Source organism: Parasteatoda tepidariorum, chromosome 1 (assembly GCF_043381705.1).
Source record: "Parasteatoda tepidariorum isolate YZ-2023 chromosome 1, CAS_Ptep_4.0, whole genome shotgun sequence".
Classification (NCBI taxonomy): domain Eukaryota; kingdom Metazoa; phylum Arthropoda; class Arachnida; order Araneae; family Theridiidae; genus Parasteatoda; species Parasteatoda tepidariorum.
In genome coordinates, this window is record NC_092204.1 from 83,843,029 (window position 1) to 83,850,294 (window position 7,266).

The window sequence follows — 7,266 nt, forward strand, 5'->3', positions numbered from 1 at the left end:
GTACCAGATACCTCAGACTACCTATCCGCACCTTGTGGGATCAATGCCACGGCGGATGCTAGCAGTTTTGAGGGCTAAAGGTGGTCCTACATGTTATTAGCAGGGTGGTCATAATGTAATGGTCCTTCGGTATATATATATATATATATTCTATAATATATTAATAATATACTTTGAAAATAGTATTATATAATGTACTATATTCTATAATACTTTACTAAAACTAATACTATATAGTTTCAGTTAAAATTATCTCATTGATTTTGCGAATTATACAGACACAAATCAAAATAATAGTTTCATTCTAGGAAAAAGTATAAAAGTAGAGACGAATAAAATACTTTTTTCTTGGATTTCCAGAAAATCATGACAATTGAATACTTCAAGTTTATTGTCTAATTCATGTTCGAATAATTTGTGACACAATTTTTTTGTCTAGTATAAATTAATGAGCTATAACAATTTAAAAAATGTGTACAGATCATAAAATATAGGTCAGTAGTTTATATTTAGTAAAATTTCCACGAAAAGCAAATTTGCTCTGATTATAAAAAAGCACCGCTAATTCCCATACGCATACATTCCTTCAATTGTTAATCTTTAGGTAAAGTATTGTTTTTTTCTTTCTATATTTTTTAATGAAATATTTTCACTAGTATAATCCTATTTTAGGTTCAATTTGTTTTACTTTTTACAATATTATAACATATTTCTGAGTGAGAAACTTATTTTTCTCTGAAATAAAAAAAATCGCAAAGGCCTCCACCCCTGTTTTAAGTGTTGTATATGTCACATTTTGGTTTGTTTGACAAAAACTATAAGGATACGAAACTTAGAATTAAGAAGCTATGCAGTAAAATAATATACGGTGTAACATGGAATAAAAAAAAATAATTTCCGATTATTAAATCGGAAATTATTAACTATTAAACTTTTAGAGGAAAATATCCTGCGGACAGCCCGTAAAAAAGTAACTAAAAGTCCATTTGACGTGCTAAAAATTTTTTTTATTTATGAACTAAAAACAATTTATTTTTAAAAAATATCCATTCTTTTAAGTTATTGCAAATTATATGGTTATTTTTTCACCATTTTCCTCTCACTTACTTCGCTTTAAATGACAACTATTAATCCATTTTTCTAGAAAATTTTATTTATCTGCCCCGAGATCTTTATTTTATATGCTCGTGCTCGTGTCTGTGTAGAAGTAATAAAAAGATAATGGAAGAGATTAGATGTGGTCATATATTACAACTTAGCATATTTATAGAATTTTTTAAAAATTAAGAAGAGTTATTGACAAATTCAAAATATAAGGTTATTAAAGAGTTCAAGTGAGAATAAAGCCACTTCCTTTTTGAATTGATATAATTAAATAAATTTATAGATATATGGAGTAAGCTATTTTTCTCCTTTTTTCCTTCTTATTGTGTCACTCATTTTGTGTTCCTAAGTTTAGTTTGTTTTCGTGTACTGCAACTATATATTATTAATAAAACAATTTTTGCTGTTTTGGGGGGAAAAAAATTCCGACAAATATGTCGACCTGGAAAAAAAAGTGAATGGGAAGTGTTCACGAATTTTGGTGAGCAGACCAAACATAAGCAATAGTTTCCTTCTTTCCTCAAAAGAAAAAGAAAGAAAGAAAGCAGAATTTTAATAATAATACAAAATGGAGATTTTTACAATATTATAAAAAATGTACTAGTGCTATAATGATTTAAGTATATAGTAAAATTGTGCTCAGAATTGCCTTACGATTTATTTCGAGCACCAGAAATGCTTTTTTCCTTAAGTAAGGTGTTTATTTTTGTAAAACATTAATTTTAGTCCAATTAAATATCATATGCTAATTTTCCCTATAAATGTTATTTAAAACTGAATAAAACTTTTAATTTCTGCCAGACATGAACATAAACAATATCCTCTGGTATATAGCTATCTAAGGAAAATAATAGTATTGTATATAGAAGTAAGTAAACGTTCATTAGTTTCCTTTCGCAGCATATTTTTAAAAAATATAAAATAATTCCTTCAGATCTGTAAAATAGCATTATATTTTGTAAATCTGTCGCATTCAGCAAATATAAGTTAACATTTTTGTTTAATATTTTTTTTCCTTTTTTTTGCAATGTTCAAAAATTCATAAGAAATGTTTCTTATGATCAAAAATATATTTTTGACAAAAAAATTACATTTTTGTTTAAAAACACTTTTTTTATTATTTAGTTTAAATTAAAGGCTTTAAATAATTGTGAGTACAAGTAAGAAACTACAAGAGATCAGTTTATGAATTACTCATAAACATAGCTCTTCAAGATAATCTTTGTTCATCCCAATCAATAATCACAGAAAAATATTTATAGTGCCAGGCAATTAAACTTAAATGGTATATGCTAACACACTCTCTATAATCATCAGACATTGTACCCTCCAACTATTACTTGTTTAATTACTTCCGTTCTTACAAGAAATGCAAAATTAAAAAAATCGGATCCCTCCTAACAAACCAGTTCACTCTATTCGAAAAACATGGAAAAGATATTTGCAGCGTCAGTTAATCATACTAGGAATATCGTAAATGGTATTACCTACGACACCCTTTGTAATCTCCAATTATTGTCCCCTCCAATTACTACTTGTAGCAATAACTTATTCAATTATTCCTTATACTACTTCTACGAACCACCCCTTCTGCCAAAAATATTATGCTTAAAAAAGCACACGGAAAAGCTCAATTCTCATGAAACATTCTTTGATACTTAGTTATATCTCAAAAATGAAAATAATATTTTTAAATTATTAAATTCTCAACTACAATAATGTTTTTCTTATTTTAACTAATAAATCCATTATTATTTTAATATTCTCAGATTCTAATTAAACATTTCATTTTCGTTTATAGTTAAGAGGAGTTCTAAGAGTTTTCTTGTACAAATAAAAATGAAACTATCAACTGCTCTATTTTTGATGACTCTCATAGTTGTTGCTTCAGGTAAACTGAAATGTTATTTTGTTATCACAATTGGCTCTTTTTAAAGAATTTTTCAAGAGTTATTTTCTTAAAGGCATGACTTAGCAGAGGATTTTTTTTCAAGATTCTGAAAAATCTTTCTATTAGTTTATTATTGTTCAAATACAATTCTTTTTTATATAATTTTTAAGTTTGATGTACAGTACTCTAAAAAAGATAATACACTAATAACCCTTGATTTAATTAAAGGAATTTTGCGTAAAAGAACCTAATTGTTGGAAGACCTAACCGGATAAAATATTTGTACCGATGATATTTTAAGTTACGGAATCAGGCACAAAAACGTACTTTTTCTAATCATACATGCACTATTTTACACAGTTTTGAGTTTTTAAATACTGAATGTAGAAATGTGGCTGCAATGTGGAAAATATATTCCAACGTTTTAGGTAATCGTGTGGTCAAAAGTTTGGACCCCTTAATATTAATTACACCTTTTTGCGCATTTCACTGTATTTTTGGAACTGAGGAAGCGAATGAAAATATTTTTGCTAGCAATAATAAAATATTTTCATCGGAGGAAAATTTAATATGAAAAAGTATTTTTTTATTATTTATATTAGTAATGGCCAAAAAATTTTAAGTTCCACTTTATATAAGTAAAATAATATAGGTTCAAGTTCAAAATTTGTAAGGAATAGGTAGAATAATTTTTGAAACAATGCAATTTCCTTAAGAAGGAGAAATAAACAAAAAGTAAAATTAACATGAAGAGGTCTAAATATTTGCACATTCTCCTGCCTTAACTATTAGGTCCATAATATCTGCATTATCAGTACGCTTCATACTCAGAGGCTCGAGAATCCAATTATTTTGAAGAAAAAAATAGTATGCTTATTTTCGCTCTGTTTTCCGTCATATTACGTGAAAATAATACGTGAATCCAGTAGTAAATTTGTTTTATTTCATTAATTTAGTTATTCATTAATTTAATCCTATATATATTCACTTATCTTTTCATTTGTTTATTTTGATATTCTACCCATGCCAAGCGATGATGTAAGTAAATTATGTGTATTCAGTTTTGAGAAATCAGTACATGAGAGGTTTGTTTTAAATTAAGTAATTCTACCTTAAAAATTATAAAATTTGATCTTAAGCATTTAACTTGTTTGGATGGCTATCTATACATCTTTCTCACTGTCACTGAAAGCGCTAACATAAAAATGTTTTAATGTCATACTCGTATGAACTTTCTATTGGCATTTTTATTAATTAAAAACACTGACTATTTATATTTTTCTTTCATATGATCAAAACAGAATAAATAACAAGAAAAAGTAATAAAATTTACTAAAACATTTTTCAGAAATTTTAATGTTCAGAGAATAGGATCGTAAGAAATAAAGAAAATAAGGAAGTATAACAATTGAAAATGTCTTGCATCATTTATTTCTATTGTCAGGTTACAAAAACAATTTCAGACAAAACAAAGAAAAAAAATACCTTTGCAAAATAATAGTGAACAATTAAAAAAAATTAGTCTACAGTAAAGTCCAATATATCTCATTTGTGTCTAGCCTACCAATATTTCTACCAAAAAGATACAGCATTAAGTGCAGGACAACTTATATAATTAATGTTTGTAAAGTTTTTTATACTCAATTATGCCTGTTTTTAAACTATAATAAAAAATAATTTAATAGTTTTCAACATCAACGCTTAACCTTAGCTTTTGCTTAAAGTTAAAACAGCACCTAGAAAAAAAATGTCCGTGTTCTTTCCTGGCCTTATGGAAACACAAGAACAATAATTTTAAAAACCACAATTTCCGGTAGACTGTTACCATATGAACGGAGATATACCAAATAAATAGTTTAAATGATACGTTTAATACTGTATATCTGGCATTTTATAATCAAAAATCCTCAGAAATGTCATTACCTTACAGTAAGGTACCTTTCGAAAAATGTTTCTTCGGGAATAAATAATTCAGAATATCACGCTTCTGGTAAACTAAACGCATTATCCAAAAGGTATACATACAAAAATAATCGTAACGAAGAATTTAAATTACTTATTTGGTATAAATTTCTAGCTAAGTTCATTTTATATAAAATCATTAAAGATTCTCCGGTTTCAAAAGAATTGATTTAAGAATTAACTTTACTAGTGATAACTTCACTAGTTAACTTCACTAGTCAAGTTAATTCTTAAATCTGTTCTTCCGAAACTGGAGAACCTTTGACGACTTTATAAATAAACTAAATCTAGCTAAAAATTTATACCAAATAAGTAATTTAAATTCTTTTACGTCAATGATGAAATATTAAAATTTCAATGCTATATTGTTGAAAAGTTCAGAGCATGTTAAACTATAAGATCTCTTGAATTCGCTGCTAACATAATACGCAATTAAATAATATTTTCTAATTCTTAATTTCACTATTGTGGTTCAATTTGAACGAAAAAATGGTGTGATTTTAGATTTTATTAAGGCTGGAAAAAATCTGCACCGTATTTTATGAATGTAGCGATATTAAGTTTAACATTAAACTGATTTATTTGAGATTCTTGAAAAGGATGTAATAAATTTGAGCTATCATTTATCAAACATAATTTATAATTTTCTAATTAATTTTTATTTAATTCTTTGAAAAAAATTCAAGCTCTTATTAAATTATTTGTATAAAAACTTCTTCCAGTTGCCGTCATTGAAGTGGAGGCGGATCACGGATGCCCTCATCGTGATCACGAATGTTATCATCATTGTCATGGACATGGAGAATGCTATAAACACCACTGCATTTGCCGTTATGATAAAAAGTGATGTCCCCCATTGATTCAGTACCAGTATGGGGGCAACGCATCACTTACCTCTGGATGTTGCAAATCGAGGATTTCAGAAAAAGCTATAATACAGATTATTAATGAATGGTATTAAAAATAATTCAAAAACTATTACTACTTGTACATGAAAATCTGAAAATAAAAAAACTTGATATGCAAGACATTCGTTTTTGTTTCGAGATATAATTTTTTTTCCGGAAAAAACAAAGTATTTTTTTTCAAAACCGAAACACATAATTAAGTTCCGTGGTATGTAAATTTTATCAGTTTAAATGTTTTTCATTATTTTTCTTGAAATTCATTTTAAGAACTTTTAAAACTGAGAAGTTTCTGAAGGTGAATCATGAAATTCATCTTTAAAAACTTATTACTTTAAACTTATTATTTAGAAACTTATTACTTATTAACTTTAAAACTCAGCTTAATACTATTAAATTCCACTAAAGAAAAAAGCTTATACCGAGATTAGATGCATTTTCTCCATTCATGAATTATTTTCGCCAATTTTGGCGTACGTGATTATTTACAATTTTACCTCACGTGATGCTGAACATTTAGAAAAAACAGAAGTAAAAGTTATAAAATAAACGTATGTTTTTATAGTAAAGATAGTTATATTCTCATACGAAAATTTACATAATTCTCTCAATTGTATTATAATATTTAACTTATATTTCCTTTGTTTCTGTTAAATTAAAATCGAATTCATGTTAATATTCTCTCTGTGCTGTGTGAATGCTAAATTAATAAATTAATTTTAAGAAATACCGTGCATTTGCATCTTAAATTAATGATTTTTACTTTATATTATATCGTAAAAATAACTTTACCGACTCTAATATGTTTCATATATTACTATAATTACTGTTATTGATCAGTGTTATTGAACTATCATATTCATTTAATGTTATTAAATTGGAAACTTTACACCAAATAGTGTAAAATAACTCTGACACGTTAAAAATCTGTAAAGTGATTTTTACGATGCAATACAGAGAGAGAATCATTAACTTAGGATGCATCTTTTCAATATTTCGTAAAATAAAACTATTTGTTATTCAAGCATACGCACAGTACAAATGGAATATTAATGTAAATTCAAACTAGTAAAACCGAAATAGATAATAAATTAAATATTATAAAACTATTTAAAGTAAAATCATTTATTACAAATCATTTAATTTTCCTGATGATAGATTTATGTAAATGTCTTTATGTGATATTTATTCAGTGCATATAAGGAAGGCATATTTGGTGGCATACGAGCTGAGACGAAGCTGATTTTAAAAATTACTACGATGAAATTGATTTTCAATTACAAGACTACAATTAACGATACGTTAAAATGTCCAAAAATTAAAACGAGCTTTATCTGTACATGGGGTTTATGTTTATTTTACACATTTCTGAGGTAATATTTCATATGATTTAACTCACAATTT

The 7,266-nt window shown here is 26.5% G+C and overlaps 1 long non-coding RNA gene across 1 annotated transcript; it reads left to right on the plus strand.

The window, feature by feature from the left end:
- The first annotated feature begins 537 nt into the window (after positions 1-537).
- LOC122272164 (uncharacterized) lies at positions 538-5,983 on the plus strand. Its single transcript, XR_006226816.2, has 3 exons — positions 538-604; positions 2,906-2,995; positions 5,680-5,983. It is a non-coding gene; the product is annotated as an uncharacterized lncRNA (long non-coding RNA).
- Positions 5,984-7,266: the final 1,283 nt, after the last annotated feature.